This window comes from Panthera onca, chromosome A1 (genome assembly GCF_046562875.1).
Source record: "Panthera onca isolate mPanOnc1 chromosome A1, mPanOnc1 haplotype 2, whole genome shotgun sequence".
In the NCBI taxonomy this organism is placed as follows: Eukaryota; Metazoa; Chordata; class Mammalia; order Carnivora; family Felidae; genus Panthera; species Panthera onca.
This window is the reverse complement of record NC_138339.1, coordinates 154,886,179-154,906,114: the sequence shown is the minus strand read 5'-3', so window position 1 is coordinate 154,906,114 and position 19,936 is coordinate 154,886,179. Positions and strand designations below refer to the sequence as shown.

The window sequence follows — 19,936 nt, the reverse complement described above, 5'->3', positions numbered from 1 at the left end:
TATTTATGCCCCCATTTTGAGAGAACCCAAATATGTAAATCAATTAATCGCAAACATAAAGAAACTCATTGATAATAATACCATAATAGATTGGGACTTTAACACCCCACTTACAACAATGGACTCACCATCTAAGCAGAAAATCAATAAGGAAACAATGTTTTTGAATTACACACTCGACTGGATGATCTGAACAGCTATATTCAGAACATTCCATCTTAAAGCAGCAGAATACACATTCTTTTAAAGTGCACATGGAACATTCTCCACTATAGATCACAATCTGGTCACAATTCTGCCCTCAACATGTACAAAAAGGATTGAGATCATAGAATATATATTTCATATCACAACACTCTGAGACTTGAAGTCAACCATAAGAAAGAAAAATTGGAAAGCCTCAAAAACTTGGAGGTTAGAGAACATCCTACTGAAGAATTATTGTGTTAACCAGGAAATGAAAGAATTTAAAATCTACATGGAAGCAATGAAAATGAAAATATGACAGTCCAAAGCCTTTGGGATGCAGCATAGGAAGTCCTAAGAGGGAAGTGTTTTACAACTCAGGCCTATTTCAAGAATAAAGAGAGATCCACAACACAACCTAACCTTATACCAAAATGAGCAATGGACAGATAACCAAAGCAGAAAATCAACAAGGAACAATGGTTCTGAGTGACACACTGGCAATATAGATTTAACAAATACATTCAGGACATTTCATCCTAAAGCAGCAGAACACACATTCTTTTCCAGTGCACATGTAACATTCTCCAGAAAAGATCACATACTGGGTCACAAATCAGTCTTCAGCACATACAAAAAGATTAACATTATACCATGCATATTTTTAGACAGAAACGTTATGAAACTTAAATTAACCACAAGAATAAAATTTGGAAAGGCCACAAATACTTGGAGATTAAAGAACACCTTACTAAAGAATGAGTGGGTTAACCAAGTAATTAAATAGGGAATTAGAAGGTACATGGAGGCCAATGAAATGAAAACACTACAGTCCAAAATCTCTGAGATGCAGCAAAGGTGGCCATAAGAGGGAAGTATAAAGCAATCCAGGCCTTCCTAAAGGAGGAAGAGATGGCTCAAGTACACCAACTAACCTTACACCTAATGGAAATGAAAAAAGAAAAAGAAATAAAGCCTCAAATCAGGAGACAAAGGGAAATAATAAAGATTTGAGCAGAAATCAATGATGTCAAAAAAAAAAAAAAAAAACACAGTAGAACAGGTCAACAAAACCAGGAGCTGGTTCTTTGAAAGAATTAACAAAATTGATAAACCCCTCTCCAGACTTATCAAAAAGAAAAAGTAAAGGACCCAAATACATACAATCATGAATGAAAGAGGAGAGATCACAACCAACACTGCAGAAATACAAACAATAATAAGAGAATATTATAAGCAATTATATGCCAGCAAATTGGGCAATCTGGAAAAAATGGACAAATTCCTAGAGACATATAAACTACCAAAACTGAAACAGGAAAAAATAGAAAATTTGAACAAACCCATAACAAATAGTAAATAAATTGAATCAGTAATCAAATATCGCTCAAAAAATAAGAGTTCAGGACTGGATGGATTCCCAGGGGAATTCTACCAAACATTTTAAAGAATATATACCTATTCTTTTGAAGCTGTTCCAAAAATAGAAATGGAAGAAAAACTTCCAAACTCATTCTATGAGGTCAGCATTACCTTGTTTCCAAAACCAGGCAAAGGCCCCAATAAAAGGAACATTACAGACCAGTTTTCCTGATGAACATGCATGCAAAAATTCTTAACAAGAGACTAGCAAACAAAATCCAACAGTCATTAAAGTTATTTATCATGATTAAGTGGGATTTATTCCTGAGCTGCAGTGGTGGTTTAATATCCACAAATCAATCAACATGATACATCACATTAATAAAAGAAAGGATGAGAACCACATGATCTTCTCAATATGTGTAAAAAAGCATGACAAATACACCATCCTTTCTTGAAAAAAGCACTATGGAAAGTAATGATAGAAGGAACATGCCTCAACATCATAAAGGCCATATGTGAAAGACCCACAGGTACTATCAACATCAATGGGGAAAACTGAGAGCTTTTCCCCTAGGGTCCGGAACACGACAAAGATGTCCATTCTCACCCCTGTTGTTCAACATAGTGTTGGAAGTCCTAACCTCAGCAGACAACAAAACAGAAGTAAAAGGCATCCAAATTGAGAAGCAAGAAGTCTTCACTCTTTGGAGATGACATGATATTCTTTGTGGAAAACCTGAAAGACCCCACCAAAACACTGCTAGAACTGATACATGAATTCAGCAAAGTCGCAGGATATAAAATTATTGTAAATAAATCAATTACATTTCTATACACCAATAATGAAGCAGCAGAAAGGGAAATCAAGGAATCAATACCATTTACAATTGCACCCATAAAATACCTATGAATAAACCTAACCAAAGAGGTAAAGGATCTGTACTCTGAAAACTGTAGGAAGATTTAAGAAAGAAATTGAAGAAGACACAAAGAAATTGAAAAATATTCCATGTTCATGAATTGGAAAAACAAATAATGTTAAAATGTTGATACTACCCATAGCAATCTATACATTCGATGCAATCCTATAAAAATAACACCAGCATTCTTTATAGAGCTAGAACAAACAATTCAATATTTGTATGGAACCAGAAAAGGCCTCATGGCGAGGATCCAGAAAAAGGGGAGGACTTTTGTACTGTTCAAACTGGTGCAGCCACTTTGGAAAACAGTATAGTGTTACATCAAAAAGTTAGAAATAGAGCTGCCCTACAAAAAGTAATTGCACTTCTTGGTATTTATCCAAAAGATACAAAAATGCTGATTCAAAGGTGCACATGCACCTCAATGTTTATAGTAGTACTATCAACATTAGACAAATTATGAAAAGAATACAAATGTCCATTGATTGATGACTGGATAAAGATGTTATACACACACACACACACACACACACACAATGGAATATTACTTGGTGATGAAAAAAAATTAAAATCTTTCCATTTGGAATAACGTGGATGGAACTAGAATGCATTAAGCTAAGTGAAATAAGTAGTCAGTGACACATAAATATCATATGATTTCTCTCATATGTGGAATTTAAGAAACAAAACAGATGAACATAGGGGAAGGAAAGGAAAATAAGATAAAAACAGAGAGTGAGGCAAACCATAGGAGACTATTAAATATGGAGAACAAACAGAATTGTTGGAGGGGTGTTGGGTGGGGGAATGGACTAAATGAGTGATGGGAATTATGGAGGGCACTTGTTGGGTTGAGCACTGGGTGTTATATGTAAGTGATGAATCACTAAATTCTACTCCTGAAACCATTATTACACTATATATTAACTAACTTGGATTTAAATAAAAATATAAAATTAAGTTAAATTAAATTAAATGAAAAAAATAACGAATATTATGAAACTGTCTATACCACCCAAAGAAATCTATGAATTCAATGCAAGCTTTATCAAAATAACACCTGCATTTTTCACAGAGCTAGAGAAAATAATTCTAAAATTTGCATGGAGTCAGAAAAGACCCCAAATAGCCAAAATAATGTTGAAAAAGAAAACCTAAGTTGAAAAAGAAAACAGAATTCCCAACTTTAATCTGTATTACAATGTTGTAATAATCAAGACAGTAAAATATTGGCACAGAAATAGTCACAATAGATCAATGGAGGAGAATAGAAAGCCCAGAGGTGGACCCACAACTATATGCTCAACTAATCTTTGACAAAGCAGGAAAGAATATGCAGTGGAAAAAAGACAGTCTTTTCAACAAATGGTGTTGGGAAAACTGGACAGCAACATGCCAAAGAATGAAACTGAACCACTTTTTTATATCATGAACAAAAATAAATTCAATATGGATGAAAGACCTAAATGTGAGGCAGGAAACCATCAAAATCCTGCAGGAGACACAGGCAGCAACCTCTCTGACCTTGGCCATACCAACTTCTTACTAGACACGTCTCTGGAGGTAAGGAAAACAAAAGCAAACATGAAGTATTGGGACTTCATCAGGATATAAAGCTTCTGCACTTAAAAGGAAACAAGGAAACTAAAATGCAGGCCCATAGAATGGGAGGAGATTTTCGCAAATGATATATCATATAAGGGCTAGTCTCCAAAATCTATAAAAATACTTATCACACTCAACACACAAAAAAATAAATAATCAAGTTAAGAAATGGGCAGACGACATGAATACACACTTCTCTAAAGAAGACATACAAATGACTAATAGATACATGAAATACACTCAACAGCACTCATCATCCATTTGCAACAGCGACGTGCATGGAACTGGAATGTATTGTGCTAAGTGAAATAAGTTAGTCAGAGAAAGACAGATACAATATGATTTCACTCATATGTGGAACTTTAGAAAGTAAACAGATGAACATAGGGGAAGGGAAGAAAAATAAGATAAAAACAAATTGAGCATGGCTGGAGGGGAGGTGGGTAGGGGGTGGTTTAAATGGGTATGAGGCATTAAGGAGGGCACTTTGGGGGATGATCACTGTATGTCATATGTAAGAGATGAATCACTTGGTTTTACTCCTGAAGCTAAGACTACACTGAATGTTTACTAACTTAGATTTAAGTTGAAACAAGACAGCAAACTCCAGGGATATATAGATTCAGGGGCGAATTCTACCAAGTAGTTAAAGAATAATTGATACCTATCATTGTCACTTCCCCCCAAAATGGCAGAGGAAATAAAACTTATAAATTAATTCTATGAGGCCAAGAGTACACAGGTACCAAAGCCAGACCAAAACACTGCAAAGAGAAAGAAAGAAAGAAAGAAAGAAAGAAAGAAAGAAAGAAAGAAAGAAAGAAGAAAGAAAGAAAGAGAGAGAGAGGGAGGGAGGGAGGAAGGAAAAAGAGAAGGAAATACAAGGGAAGGGAAAGGAAAGAAAAGCCAAAATTTCTGATGAACATAGATGCAAAACATCCTGACAAAAATAGTAGCAAACAAAATTCATCATTGCATTAAAACTGTAATTTACCACTATAAAGTAAGATTTAATTTAGAGACACAAGGGTAGTTAAATATTCAGAAATCAGTCTTATATATCACATTTATAAGAGGAAAGATAAAAATTATATGTTCATCTCAATAGACACAGATAAAGCATTATATAATGTATAATCTTTGTTTATTCCAAAAACTCTCAGAAAAGTGGGTTTAGAAGACGTATACCTCAATCTATAAAGGCCATAATGACAAACCCATGCTATCACTGTATTGACCATACATCTTCATCACTTATTTTGCAACTGACAGTTTGTATCTCTTGATCCACTTCATCTATTTAGCCCCTATTCCCACACCTTCCCATCTGGCAAGTACCAGTCTGTTCTCTGTAATTGTGAGTCTGTTTGGCTTGTCTCTGTCTGTTCATTCGTTTTGTTATTACTTATTTAGATTCCACATATAACTAAAATTATGTAGTATCTGTCTGTCTCTGACTGATTTCACTTAGTATAATAACCTCTAGGTCCCATGTTGATGCAAATGGTAGGATATAATTCTTTTTTATGACTCAGTAATATTCTGTTCTCTATATTAACACAAGTTTTCATCCATCCATCCATTGATAGACGTTAAGTTGCTTCCATATTTTAGTTATTGTAAATGACACAATAAACATAGGGATGCATATATATTTGAAATTGGGGATTTTGTTTTCTTTGTGTAAACCCTCAGAGTTGAATTATTATATAATATTATTTCTCTATTTTTAATTTTTGAGGTATCTCCATGCTGTTTTCTTCAGTGGTTGCACCAGTTTACATTTCCACCAACAGTGTGTGATAGTTTACCTTTTCTCCACATCTGTGCCATCACTTGATGTTTTTGATACCCACTATTCTGATTGGTGGGAAGTGATACTTCTTGGTGTATTTGATTTGTATTTTCTTGGTGATTCATGATGTTAAGCACTTTTTCATATGTCTGTTAATCATTTGCATATGTTCTCTTTAAAAAAAAGATCTATTCAGTTTCTCTATCCATATTTTAATCAATTTGCTTTTTTTGTGTCTTGCATACACTCTTTAAATATTTTGTATATTAACCCCTTATTGGAAATATCATTTGCAAATGTATTCTCACGTTTGTTAGTTTGGTAGGTGGCCTTTTTTTCCTGATTTTTTTTTTCAGAGCATACATGCTTTTGCATGTAACTGTCCAGTTTTCCCAACAAAATTCAATGAAAATGATATTTTTCCATTATCTCTTACTGCCTGCTTTGCTATAAATTAATTGATAATATAGGTGTCATTTTATTGCAGGTCTCTATCCTGTTCCATCGGTATGTCTATTTTTATCAGTACTATACTGTTTGAGATTCTATAGCTTTGTAAAGTATTTTTAAATCTGGAATTGTGATACCTCCAGCTTTTTTCTTCTTTTTCAAGATTGCTTTGGGTATTGGAGGTCTTTTGTGGTTCCATACAAATCTTAGATTTTTTTTTTTTAGTTAGTTGAAAAATGCTATCTGTGCTTTGATAAGGATTGCATTGAATCTGTAGGTTGCTTTGGGTAGTGTGTACATTTTAACTATATTTGTTCTCTCAATTAATAAGCATAGAATATATTTTTATTTGTGTCATCATCAATTTCTTTCATTAATGTCTCATAGTTTCCAGAGTATAGGTCATTTGTGTTCTTGGTTAAATGTATTCCTAAAATCTCTTTCTGCTACTTCATTATTTGTGTAGAGAAATACGATGGATTTATGTATATTAATTTTAAATTATACAACTTTATTGAATTTTTTCAATTCTAATATTTTTAGTGGATTCTTTAGGATTTTCTATATATAATATTGTGCCTTCTGCAAGCAATAATGGTTTTACTTATTCCTTACCAATTTGAATGGTAATTTTGTCTAATTGTTGTGTGTAGGACTTCCAGGGCTATTTTGAATAAATGTGATGAGAGTGGACAACCTTGTTTGGTTCCTAATTTAAACAAGATTTCACCTTTTCACCATTGAGTGTGATGTTATTGTAGATAATGCTGCTATAAACATAAGGGTGCACGTAGCCCTTACAATTGTATTCGTATTTTTGTATTCTTTGGGTAAATACCTAATAGTGCAATTGTTGGATCATAGGATAGTTCTGTGTGTAATTTTTTGAGGAACGTGCATACCATTTTCCAGAGTGGCTGCACCAGTTTGCATTTCCACCAACAGTGCAGGATGTTCCTCTTTCTCTCCTTTCTCCCTAACACCTGTTGTTTCTTGTGTTGTTTATTTTTGCCAATAAATAGTTACTTTAAATGTAAATAGATAAAGGGACCTTGGGAAGATGGAGGAGTGTGAGGACCCAGAGCCACATTTTCACCTAGGTATCAACCACATATATATCAATAAAGCAGAGCCATCCAAAGACTGGCAGAACAATCTTCACAACCATATATAGAAAAGAATCTGCTTCTGAAAGTTAGGAAAAATAATAAAGGCAGAGACAGGCTGCCTTCAGGATGGAGGGGGCTGCACACACAGAGAGGGTAAGGAAAGGAGACCTCACACCAGGGAGTTTATGTAGGGAACATTCTCATACTGTTTGGCTTTGAGAACTAGAGGGCCTGAATTCTGTGAGTTTATAAAACTGTTGGCACTTGGAACCTGGAGCTTTGAAGGTCAGAGGACTCAACACTGAGTGAGCTAGGAGGTCAAGTGATAAAGTCAATGCCCTTAAACAGACAGCATTCTGTGCAGAGGCAACATGAAAATGACAGTTTACACAACACAGAGGGCAACAAGAGACTGATCTCATCATATTGATTTTGGAGCATGTTGAAGGGCTTCTCTGAAAATGAGGAAACTGGCAGGTGTTATTTTCCATCCCCACCCCCATCATAAACACGGAGCCACCTGAGGGAGCCAGAGCTCCACAGATACTTGCTACCTAAGCTGCTAGTACTGAGCCACACCCACAAATTCCCCTGGGGACTTGCCCACACCAAACCTGCAAGCCTCAGCCTTTGGCTTAGGGCAAATTTTATTAAGGTCATGCATGCACCCTGACCAGGCACCATGTGGAATTTAATTAATTAATTAACTGGAATTAAAATAAAATGTTAAAAAGGGTAAGTGGTGATTGATTAGATGATTTTAGCTGCAGTGGACAATTTGTGCAGAAAGCACAGAGTGCTGTTGAGATAACTTCTGATCAATAACATTGAAGTGTGTAACAGAATTCACTTGGCACTTTACAGTAGAAAATGTTCCTCAGTATATGCTTTCAAAAAGTTACGAGTTTTAAAAACGTACATATTGTGGTGCCTGGGTGGCTCAGTCAGTTAAGCATCTGACTTTGGCTCAGGTCATGATCTCATGGGTCATGGGTTTGAGCCCCACATCGGGCTCTGTGATGACAGTTCAGAGCCTGGAGTCTGCTTCAGATTCTGTGTCTCCTTCTCTCTCTGCCCGTCTCCGCTCACGCTCTGTTTCCCTCTCAAAAGTAAATAAACATTATTTTTTTAAAATAAATAAAATAGAAACATACGTATCAATAACCAATCATATTATTAATCAATTAATAAAGCTATATAATTTTATTTGGAAAAATAACATATATAGAGATGAAAATATCACAGAGACACATATATGACATAGAAACAAAATAGAAAAACCCTAACCATAAAAAAGCTAAGAAATTTAGCAAATTATAAAATGGAGTGTTCCTTGAATAAAACCAATCACTAATGTAGCTTGGGTTTTATAAGATTTCATGCCCACCCACAATAGACAGACACATTATAGAACTGTCATGATTCTGTTTAGTTTTGGTGATCTTCAAAAGGGTTTCTGTGTCTTTCATGCCACCAGTGGTTCTTTATGTATCTGGTCAACATCAGCTTTGCTACTTAGAGTTTGTCAGATTCAACTGAATTATAAATATAAAATGCCTAGTACGCACTAGTCTTCCAAAGCCCATTGGTCTCAATGGTCCATTGGCAACGTTAAGAGACTCACCAATGTGACTATTCCATTTCAATCTACAGTCATTCAAATAGAAGGGATTTATTACCACTTCCAAAATTTTGTTACAAGAGTTCCAATTCCTGTATTGCCATATAATTCCCAAGTATCAATTAAAAGAGATATCAGCTTTTTTGTATATAATCCTATGTTGTTGTCAACACTAAGCACCTATAGATTGACATTTAAATAATCCACAATGAGGCTCTCCACCTAAGTCACCAGTTTTATTGGTACATCTTTTCCCTTATTTAACCTAGCCCAGGAAAATCGTGTTTGCTGTTTTTGCTTGTTTGTTTTCATAAATATATTCAATGAACGCATTATAATATTTCTGTTTCTAAAAAAGACTATAAGACAAAAACACTGAACCCCAAATCTTAAAGAACTCAACAAGGTGTAGACCCACACTTTTCCTCTGGAGCACTGAACCTTAGGCCTTTTTGTCCCAGAAAAGCAGTTTCATGCCTGCGCAGGTGCCTGGAGTTTATGTGATAGTTCCTCCTGATTCCCCAGTCAATGGTTTGTGGGGAGTGTTTTTGTGTTAACCCAATACATTGCTCTCTTCCTCCCTCTCTCTTTCTCCTCTCCACAAAAAGGGCTCCCTCCCCTCTGTGGCACCATGATTTTCCTCTCCCCTACTTCATGTATCCGCACTGTGTACCTGCCAGTTCTCTCCCTCACATTATGCAGATTGTTCTCTTAATCCTCAGTTCAATTTCCTAGGTATTCAAAATGATGTGATGTTGATCTGTGTACTGTGGAAAAGGGAGAAGACATGCCCAGGGTTTCCCTTCAACTCAAGCATCTTAACTCCTCTTGATATTACTCTATTTTGAGTTTATATTTCTATGTGTGGCAAAAGAAAGTGGTCCATTTTCATTATTTGCATCTAGCTGTCCAGGTTTTTTTTAACACAATGTATCAAAAATATTGCCTTTTCTCTACTCTTTAAGTGCTGCCTTCTTCATTATACATTAATTGACAATATAAGTGGGTTTATTTATGAGATCTGTCTCCTATTCCGTTGATATATGTGTCTAGTTTCTTTTCCACAACCATAATCTTTGGTATTCTGTAGCTCAGTAGCCAAACTTAAAGTCTGGTATAATGATAGTCAACCATTTTTCTTCATCTTCAGTATTGCTTTGGCTATCCATGGTCTTTTCTTTTTTACATACAAATTTTATAATTATTTGTTCTTATTCTGTGAAAAATATTATGGGTATTTTGATAGGAATTGCATTGAATCTGTAGATTGCTTTGTGTACTATGGACATTTTAACAATATAATTCTTCTAATGCATGAGCATGGAATACCTTTCTATTTGCTTGTATTTTCTTTTATTTCCCTCATCAATATCCTTGGTTTTGAGAGTATGTCTTTATTCCTAGGCATTTCAATATTTTGGTGCAATTGTAAGTGAATTATTCCTTGGTTTCTCTTTCTGCTACATCATTATTTGAGTATGGAAATTCAACAGGTTCCTAGTATTAATTTTGTATCCTACAACTTTCCTGAGTTATTTTGCAGTACTAATAGGGCTTTTTTTTTGGTGGATTCATTAGGGTTTTGTATATACATATAGTGTTTTCCCATCTGTAAATAGTAAGTGTTAGTTCTTCCTTTCCAATTTGGTTGATTTTATTTATTTTTCTTATTGCTGTGACTACCACTTTCAACACTATGTGTAATAAAAGTGGTGAAAGTGTAATTCCTGTCTCCCTCCTGATTGTAGAGAAAAATATTTCTCTTTTACCAATGAGTATGATGTTAACATGCTTTGTCCCACACATGGCCTTTTTCATGTAGAGATGTGTTCTTTCTAAACTCACTTTGTTGACAGTTATTATAATGAATAGATATTATATTTTGTCAAAAGCTTTTTAAGCATCATTATAGATGATTGTATGCTTTATATCCTTCATCTTGTTAATGCGATTTATCAAATTGGTTGATTTGTAAAGTAAATTAAAATCACACAATCATCACTAAAATAAATCACATTTGAGAAAAATCTGGTTAATTATTTTTAAATTTTAATATTGAATATGGTTTGGGAAATTTTTGAGGAGTTTTTCCATCTATATTCATCAAAGATATTTGCCTGTAGGTTTTTGTTATTGATTTGTTTTTACTTTATTCATGTAATTGTGGTGTCTGTGCAATATTGGACTTGTAAGATATACTTCAAAGTTTGCCTTTTCTTCTTCTTGTTCTTATTCTTGGTGGATTATTGTTTATATTTCATAACCAGAAAATGCTTGAACGGTTGTGCATGGTCTGGTGAATGCTCAGGTGTCAGGATTTCTGATGGAGAGATTCTTCTTCATGTGGTTATGTAATATAGTTTACATTTTTAATGTCTTATATTTGAAAAGTACTTTTATTCACAGAAAAACTGAGTGTAAAGTACAGAGAATTTCAGTACACTCTCTACTTCCACACATGCATAGCATTCTCCAGAGTCAACATACCCTATCAGAGTGGTACATTATGTACAATTAATAAACCTACACTGATGCATTATAATAAACCAAAGTCCAGTGTTTACATTATTGTTCATTCTTATTGTTGTACATCTTTTTGTGTATTTGGAGAAAAGTTTATTGGGTTGTAGCCATCTTAATAGAATTAAACAGAGAATTCTGAGTGTCCTAAAATTCCCCTATAGTCCAAATGTTCCTCCTTCTCTCTGTGTGCAACCACTGATATTTTTACTTTCTTTGTAGTTTCCCTTTATCTAGAATGTCTTATACTTGAAATCATATACATGCAGGCTTATTGTTAATTCACAAAAAAAAAGTCACTTCTCAATTGATGTTGTTTGATAAAGGAGTGCACTTGTGATTTGCACTGGGTGTTTTATGGAAGTGTTGAATAACTCAGTGTACACCTAAAACTAATATTGCACTGTATATTAACAAACTGGAATTTAAATAAAAACTATAAAAACTGGACCATGAACACAACAATCATGATAAAGATTAAAGTAAATCTTAATTGTAAAAAGATGTTCTTGACAGGTATCACAAAAGCAAACAATTTGTAAGTTTCTAGAGCTGTTTCCCTATTGCTGCATGTGTGAACTAAAAGAGCCCTATGAGAAGAAACAACTAAGGACTGACAGTTCTGGGTGATGGAATACACCACCACAGGAGCCTATAAGTCTAATCAAATAAGATGCCTTGAGAAGGGAGGGAGTGTATCTCAATCCCAAGTCCTGCTTAAATGGAGATGCACATTTAACGTTTACTAAGTGCACCTGACAGGTGAAGGATTAGATGCTGGAAAGCAGGATACAATTTTCTGACCATGCAGGTGCCCTGGCAGTGATGAGTCCCCTATAAAGAAGAATATTTCCCTTAAGTTATCTGGAGGAGACATTTTAATCATTCCCAAAAATGTGCTGTATCTCTAGTTATGCACCTGAAACCAACTTTGAACACGTGTGAAGTCTGCTGAAAGCTCTTAAACCATCAGGGGTACATTGGGAAATCTGACATGGTGTTCTATTAATCTGAGATTAGTGTTATTGAAAGACTTTTTATTTGTTGTTCTCTTCCACATCTTCACGCTCCTTCTGGATTACAGGCGTAAGCCCACTGATCTAGTCACCTGTCACTCGGCCTTTGTCCACATAATGAAGCTCTTCACTCTACTGTTTTTGTTATTTACAGACCTGTTAGAAACACTTAACTTTCTGAATGATTTCAAATGTAAGGCTTTATTCTGTATTAAGAGAGTAATACAGAAGGGCCTCTCCATGAGCATGTTCCGGGCCATCATCATCAGACCCAGGACCTCCTGGATGGCCAGGTTTAAACATCAATGCACAAGGAATATTTTTCAATTTTTTTTATCATCTTACATTTTCTCAGTTCGTCTATCAGTAGTAACTGCATCATCTGTGCTATTACTTCTTCTAATGAGATCCAGAGTGATCTACTGGATGTCAGTAAATAATACTCAATTTCCCCCATAAACTCCATCATCAGGAGACTGCTTTTCACTTTGACATTATATAGGGATATTTTCTTATAGGAGTCATGCTGCTCTCAAGTGCATATACGATGATTCTCTTGTCCAGACATCAGAGGTGTTGTCAACACCTTCACAGCACCAGCCTGTCCTCAAGAGTCTCCCCAGAGAGAAAGGCCACCCAGACTGTCCTTTTGTTTGTGAGTTCCTTTGTGTCATGTGCTGGGTGACTGTCATCATCTCCTACACAATTCTGTTATGGATATATGACCTAGTCATTCTGGATTTCCAGATGCTTGTTACCAATTTCTATGCCACTGTCAGTGTGTTGATGGTAATTTGTTCCGATAAAATGATAAAAATGTGTTTCAAGAGTGTGTCACCACACTTTGTTAAGGTTTTTATTTAAATTCCAGTTAGTTACCATACAATATATTATTAGTTTCAGGTGCCATTAAACACTTCCATATATCACCTGATATGAATCAGAACAGGTGCACTTATTAATCTCTATAGGTCACTTAACCAATTTCTCCACCTGTATTCCCTCTGGTAGCCATCAGCATGTTGTCAATAGTTAAGAATCTGTTTCTCTCTCTCCTTTTTCCTCTCTGCTTGTTTAGTTTAGTGAATTCCACATAAGAGTGAGATCATATGGCATTTATCTTTCTCTGCTGACTTACTTTGCTTAGCATAATACACTCTAGCCTCACCCACATCATTGCAAATGACAAGATTTCATTCTCTCTGATGGCTGAGTAATGTTCCATTGTATATATATACCACATCTATCTATCTATCTATCTATCTATCTATCTATCTAACCATTTCATCAGTTGATGGACATTTGGGCATTTTCCAGAATTTGGCTAGTGTAGATAATGCTGTTATAAACATCAGAGTACATGTATCCCTTTCAATTAGTATTTTTGTATTCTTTGGATATTTCCTTTTATTTTGTGTTACACAGCTTAACAAACACTTCTGGTTAGTATTTTTATTTATCTATTTTGGTTGCAATGCATTTCTGATGTGTAACATCCTTGTCTAGTTTTGAAATTAGAAACTTATGATTTCTTTTATTATTATTATTGTTATTATTATCATCATATACTCTAGTACAACAATTAAGTGTTTTTTTTCTTCTTATCCCAATCTTTGTATATCTGTAGTGACTACTGCATTTTCCATGAATGTCCAGTCTTTAATGTCTTTGGTTTCGATATTTCTGCTCAATATTCTATTTTATTTTTCCTTCCATCACCTCAGAATCATTCAATGTTTAGCTGAAATATTATATACCATATTATTTTATTTTATTTTTATTTTTATTATTATTTTATACCATTTTATACCATTTTATTATTATTTTATACCATTTTATTTTTCAATGGTTATTGAAAATTAATCTATCTAATAGTATTAGGCTCCTTTCCCAATATTCTTCACAAGGGTATAGATTCTCTTTCTGCTTCTTTTGATTTCCTTTTTGTACCATTGTCTTTACTTAAATATTTTGAACATATTACATAGATCTGTATTATGTGACATGTAATTTCTTTGGACTCCTTATTCATTAGCTTATGTATTTGTGTGTATCACTGTTTCTAATATGGTTGTAAAATTTGGGACATATCATGTTTTGGATGTCTCCAGTCTCTTTCTTTCTTTATTCCACTCACACTGGGGGCAAGTTGGACATTCCACACAGGTTCAATCTCCTTGTGGTCAGCTAGGATCTGGATAGAAAAATGGCTACTTACTCTTACTGCTTACTCTTCTAGAGCCTTCTCTTGACTTTCTTCAGACCCTGGAACGTTTTTATATTTACTTATTAACTTTGTTAGCTAACTTTAAGGATTAAGGATTTTAAGGATTATTTTAACTTTTGAGTACTTTTAGTTAGCTGCACTAATGGAATTTTGGAAATACCAAAATCACAACCCTCCAGATTGTAAACATAGAGAAAATATTTCATATAGATATTTTTGTGGCAAGCAGCAGTATCTTATAAAAAATTCTCCTTGAAGTATTTCAACCATGGCTTCCATCGTTTAAGTTAGCATATCACAATATAATTTTTAGAACGTATTTTAATAACATCTGAAAGTATTTTCACGTTTTGCACAAATTTGTGATGCGCTAATCATTCACTATTAATGTAGTGTGTCTTTGTGTCACAATGCATTACTGTTTTTCTGTATCATTAAGTTACTCTTGGTAGAGCTTGTTTTGTGTAATCAAGTTGTTTTGCTGCACTTAGTATGGTTTCTTAGTACATCTTTGTAGATGTAATTTCACTTTGGATTTTATATCTAGTAGTTATGCAGAAATATCTTATTTGAAATATGCATTTAGGGAGATGCTACTTTGTCACAGACAATGAGTCTGGAGTTCTTTCTTGTATAGTAAGAGAGTGGATGCAGAATTGAATACAAGAGAGGCTAATGTCTAGGAGGAGACAAGAGCCCCAAACATGAGTTTAGTCTATGTGTTTATTAAGCTCACAAGATATTACACACATGATGAACATGAAGAAAACAATCAGTAATCATTAACTTGTGTGAGTAAGGAACAAAGGGTCTGGGGGCAAGTGGTGTTTGTGATCAAGGTACATTAGCACCATGAAAAGTAGTTTCCTGTAGGTGATATAGCAAGTTACTTGTGATCTGATTACAATATCTTGCCCCTAGTCTCAGGCACTTTTGCCCCATGGTGGCAGCTTTCCATCCTAAGCTTTATTCTAACCCATTTATGTAAGTAGAACCTATTTCCCCACACTACTTGTTGATTTTACTTATAGTTTCTGTTGTCATTTCACAGAGCCCAAAGAATATGACATGTAAGATTTCTGCTTTCATATATTTTATGAATTTTAAGCCTTAATGTGTGCCATTTAAATTAATATTCTCTGGCTTGTGTTTCCCTGGCAACCTCTCTTTACTCATCAACAATGATTTCAATTTCTCTGTCTCCTGGGATACTCAAATTGTCTGATGATGGTATCTAACACTTGTAAAGAGTGTATTTGTTTGCTATAATTACTAAACACTTTATTACAATGATGGTTTTATTGTCATCAGCTATAATTGTAAGTGTCTTAGTGTCTGTCTTACATGATTTTATTTTATATATTAAACTCACTTGAATTATATCTATATGTGTATAAGGTTTGGATATTGCCTAACTTATGTGTGTAATTGTTAACCAATTGTTTCATTAACTTTTCACATCTCAATGACATTCTTCATTCATGTCATTTTATATGTCTTTATTCAAATTATCTTTGTCCTCTAATTATTGCTGCAAAAGAGAAGGTTGGGTTAGACTCTAGTGTTGATAACTCCAAAATCAAATGACACATTTCCTTATTTGTTTGGATTGTTTGGATTTGTCTCACACAATAAATATTAGTAGTAAATACAGCAGTGGTAGTGATACTTATTTTCTTAAATCAGAAGAACATGTGAGAGTGCTCTTCATAGTTTCCCTGAAATCTCATTCTTTTACATTATTATTCCTTATTTTTCCACCTCAATTGGTAAATACATAAAAAAAATAAATACTACAAACTCAGTTTAAATTCCTAAATATGTAAGTACATGTCATTTGACTAAACTCGAGAGGGCATATACTATATGAATACACCTCTAATAAGTAAAGAGATGAAAGAAATATTTCCACACACAAAAAATACCCAGATTCATATGCATTTCTTCTTAAATTTATGAAACATTTAATTAGAAGTTTAAAAAATACCAGTTCTTTACAAGCCCTTCCAAAATATAGAAGGAACTGGGAATTGACCATATCATTTACTAATTCATTTTATGAGACCTGTTATTACCCAGAAAAGAGAGCCAGATAAAACCACCATAAGTAAACTAAAGACCATGATCTATCATATACATAGACACAAATTATTAAAAAATGTGCAAATTGAATCCAAAAACTTAAAATTAATTACATACAGTAAGTAATGAATCACGGATTTCTACTCCTGTAACCAATATTGCATTGAATGTTAACTAAGTAAAATTTAAACAAAAGGATAATTACATACAATAAACAATTAGGATTATCTTTTAAACACAAATTTTCTTTAACAGTCCCATGTCAATCAATGTAATGCACCATATTGATAAATTATAAAATTAAGTTATTTCCATAAATATGAAAAACACTTGAAACAAAAACGCAATCATTATAAAGCCCTCAGAGGGAACTAAGATGGTGCATAGTAGGAGGACCCTAGGTTAGTCTTGTCCCTCAAATACAACTAGATAACCATCAAATAATTCTGAATACCCATACAATTTACCTGAGGATTGACATAAGAAAGAGCCCAACTGGAGGGACAGAAGATACCACATCAGGAAGTGCAGAGTTATGGCTTGGGGGAGAAACAGATCACAGGTGCTGCAGAAGAAAGGGAACCCTGGCATCAGAGAAAGGAGAAAGAGAGAGCGATGCAAAAAATTGCATGTTTCTCTGGGGACACAGGAACTAGCTGGCACAATTTTCCTCCTCTTCAGCATAAACACAGAGCCACTGACAGGAGTCAATTCAGCACACTCACTGGCTGCCTAATGTGCATACTCCAAGTTGCAAAACACAGCATTCTGGAGGTACTGCCCATCTCAACCAAGCTTGCCACAGTCCCATCATGGTGGGGCCCTCCCAGAAGCTGAAACCTCTACCCACACAACGTCTCCCAGAGAGTTCTGCAGGGATTCTAGTGGATATTCTGCAGCTCTACTGGAGGTAGTATCAGATCTTATTAAACAAGAAGACAAGAGCATAGCTTGTTAAAACTTCAAGTAAAAACTTGAAGTCAACCACAAACATATATGGAAATAACACAAATACACGGAAGTTAAACACCATGCTAATAAACAATGGCATGGTCTACCAGGAAATCAAATAAATAAGTAAATAAGTACAGGGAAACAAATGAAAATGAAAATTCAATGATCCAAAATCTTTGATATGCAGCAAAAGAAGTCCTATGAGGGAAGTAAATAGCAAAACAGTAGTACCTTAAGAAATAAGAAAACTCTCAAATAACCTAACTTTATACCTAAAAGAGTTAGGAAAAGAACAATACATGAGGGGCACCTGGGTGGCTCAGTCTGTTGTGTGTCTGACTTCAGCTCAGGTCATAATCTTGCGGTCCATGGGTTCGAGCCCCACATGGGACTCTGTGTTGACAGCTTGGAACCTGGAACCTGCTTCAGATTCTGTGTCTTCCTCTCTCTCCACCCCTCCCCTGCTCACACACACACACTCTCTCTCTCAAAAATAAAAATTAAGAACAAATGAAACCTAAAGAAAGCAGAAGGCAGGAAATAATGATGCTTAGACCAAAAATAAATGATACAGAAATTTTAAAAAATAGAACACATTAATGAAACCAAAAATGTGCTCTTTGAAAAAAATTGCTAAATTGATAAGCACCTATCCAGAATTATAAAAAATAAGAGACAAGACCCAAATAAGTAAAATAAAAAAATGAGAGAGGAGAAATAACAACAAACACCATCAAAATAGAAACAGAATATTACAAAAAATTATATTCCAGCAAATTGGATATTCTCAAAGAAATGGATCAATTCCTGGAAGTATGTAAACTACTGAAGCTGAAACAGGAGGAAATAGATAACTTGAAAAGACTAATAACCAGAAATGTAAGTGAATGAATAATTAAAAAAAAAAAAAAAACTACAGAAAACAAAACTACAGGGCCAAATGTTTTCAAAGAGGAATTCTACTAAACATTGAAAGAAGAGTTACTCCCTATTCTTCTAAAATTCTTCCAAAAACTAGAAAAGGGAGGAAAACTTCTAAATTAATTCTGAGTCCAGAATTACCCATGATACTAAAACCTGATAATGACTGCACTCAAAAAGAAAACTACAGGCCAACATCCTTGATGAACACGGATACAAAAATTCTCAACCAAATCCTAGCAATACTAATCCAACAGCACATTAAAAAAAGTCATTCACCATGATCAAGTAGGATTTTTTTCCCCCTGGGCTGTGAATGTGATTCAATATTCAGAAATCAATCAACGTGATGACACACCATATTCTAAAAGAAAGGATAAGAACCATTTGATCCTCTAAATAGATGTAGAAAAAGCATTTAACAAAGTAGAATATGCATTCATGATAAAAACCCTCCACAAAGTAAGGTTAGAGGGAATATACTTCAACATCATGAAGGTCATATATGATAAGCTCACAACTATTTTCATCCTCAATAGGGTAAAACTGAGAGCTTTTCCTCTATGGTCAAAAACAAGATAAGGATGTCCACTTTTAATACTGCAATTTCCTGAAATTCCTAGCTACAGCAATCAGAAAACACATAGAAGTAAGTGGCATCCAAATCGACAAAGAAGTCACACTTTCCCTATTTGAAAATCACATGGTACTCTACATAGAAAACCCAAAAGACTCTACCAAACAATTGCTAAAATGGATACACGAATTCAGCAAACTTGCAAGTTACAAAATCATTGTTTAGAACTCTGTTGCATTTCTATACACCAATAATGAAGCAGCAGAAAGAGACATCAAGGAATTGATCCTATTTACAAATGCACCAAAAACCATAAGATACCTAGGAAGAAACCTAACCAAAGAAGTAAAAGATCTGTACCCTGAAAAGTATAATACATTGTTGAAAAAAATTGATGGACACAAAGAAATGGACAAACATTCCATGCTCATGGATTGGAAGAACAAACATTTTTAAAATGTCAATATTACCCAAAGCAATCTACACTTTAATACAACCCTTACCAAAATACCAAAAATATCTTTCACAGAGCTAGAACAAACAATTCTAAAATTTGCATGGAACTGCAAGACCACAAATAGCAAA

General features: G+C 34.4%; 1 pseudogene; it reads left to right on the top strand.

Moving 5' to 3' along the window:
• Positions 1 to 12,026: 12,026 nt before the first annotated feature.
• Positions 12,027 to 13,454, top strand: LOC132680517 (vomeronasal type-1 receptor 90-like; annotated as a pseudogene).
• The last annotated feature ends 6,482 nt before the right edge of the window (positions 13,455 to 19,936 follow it).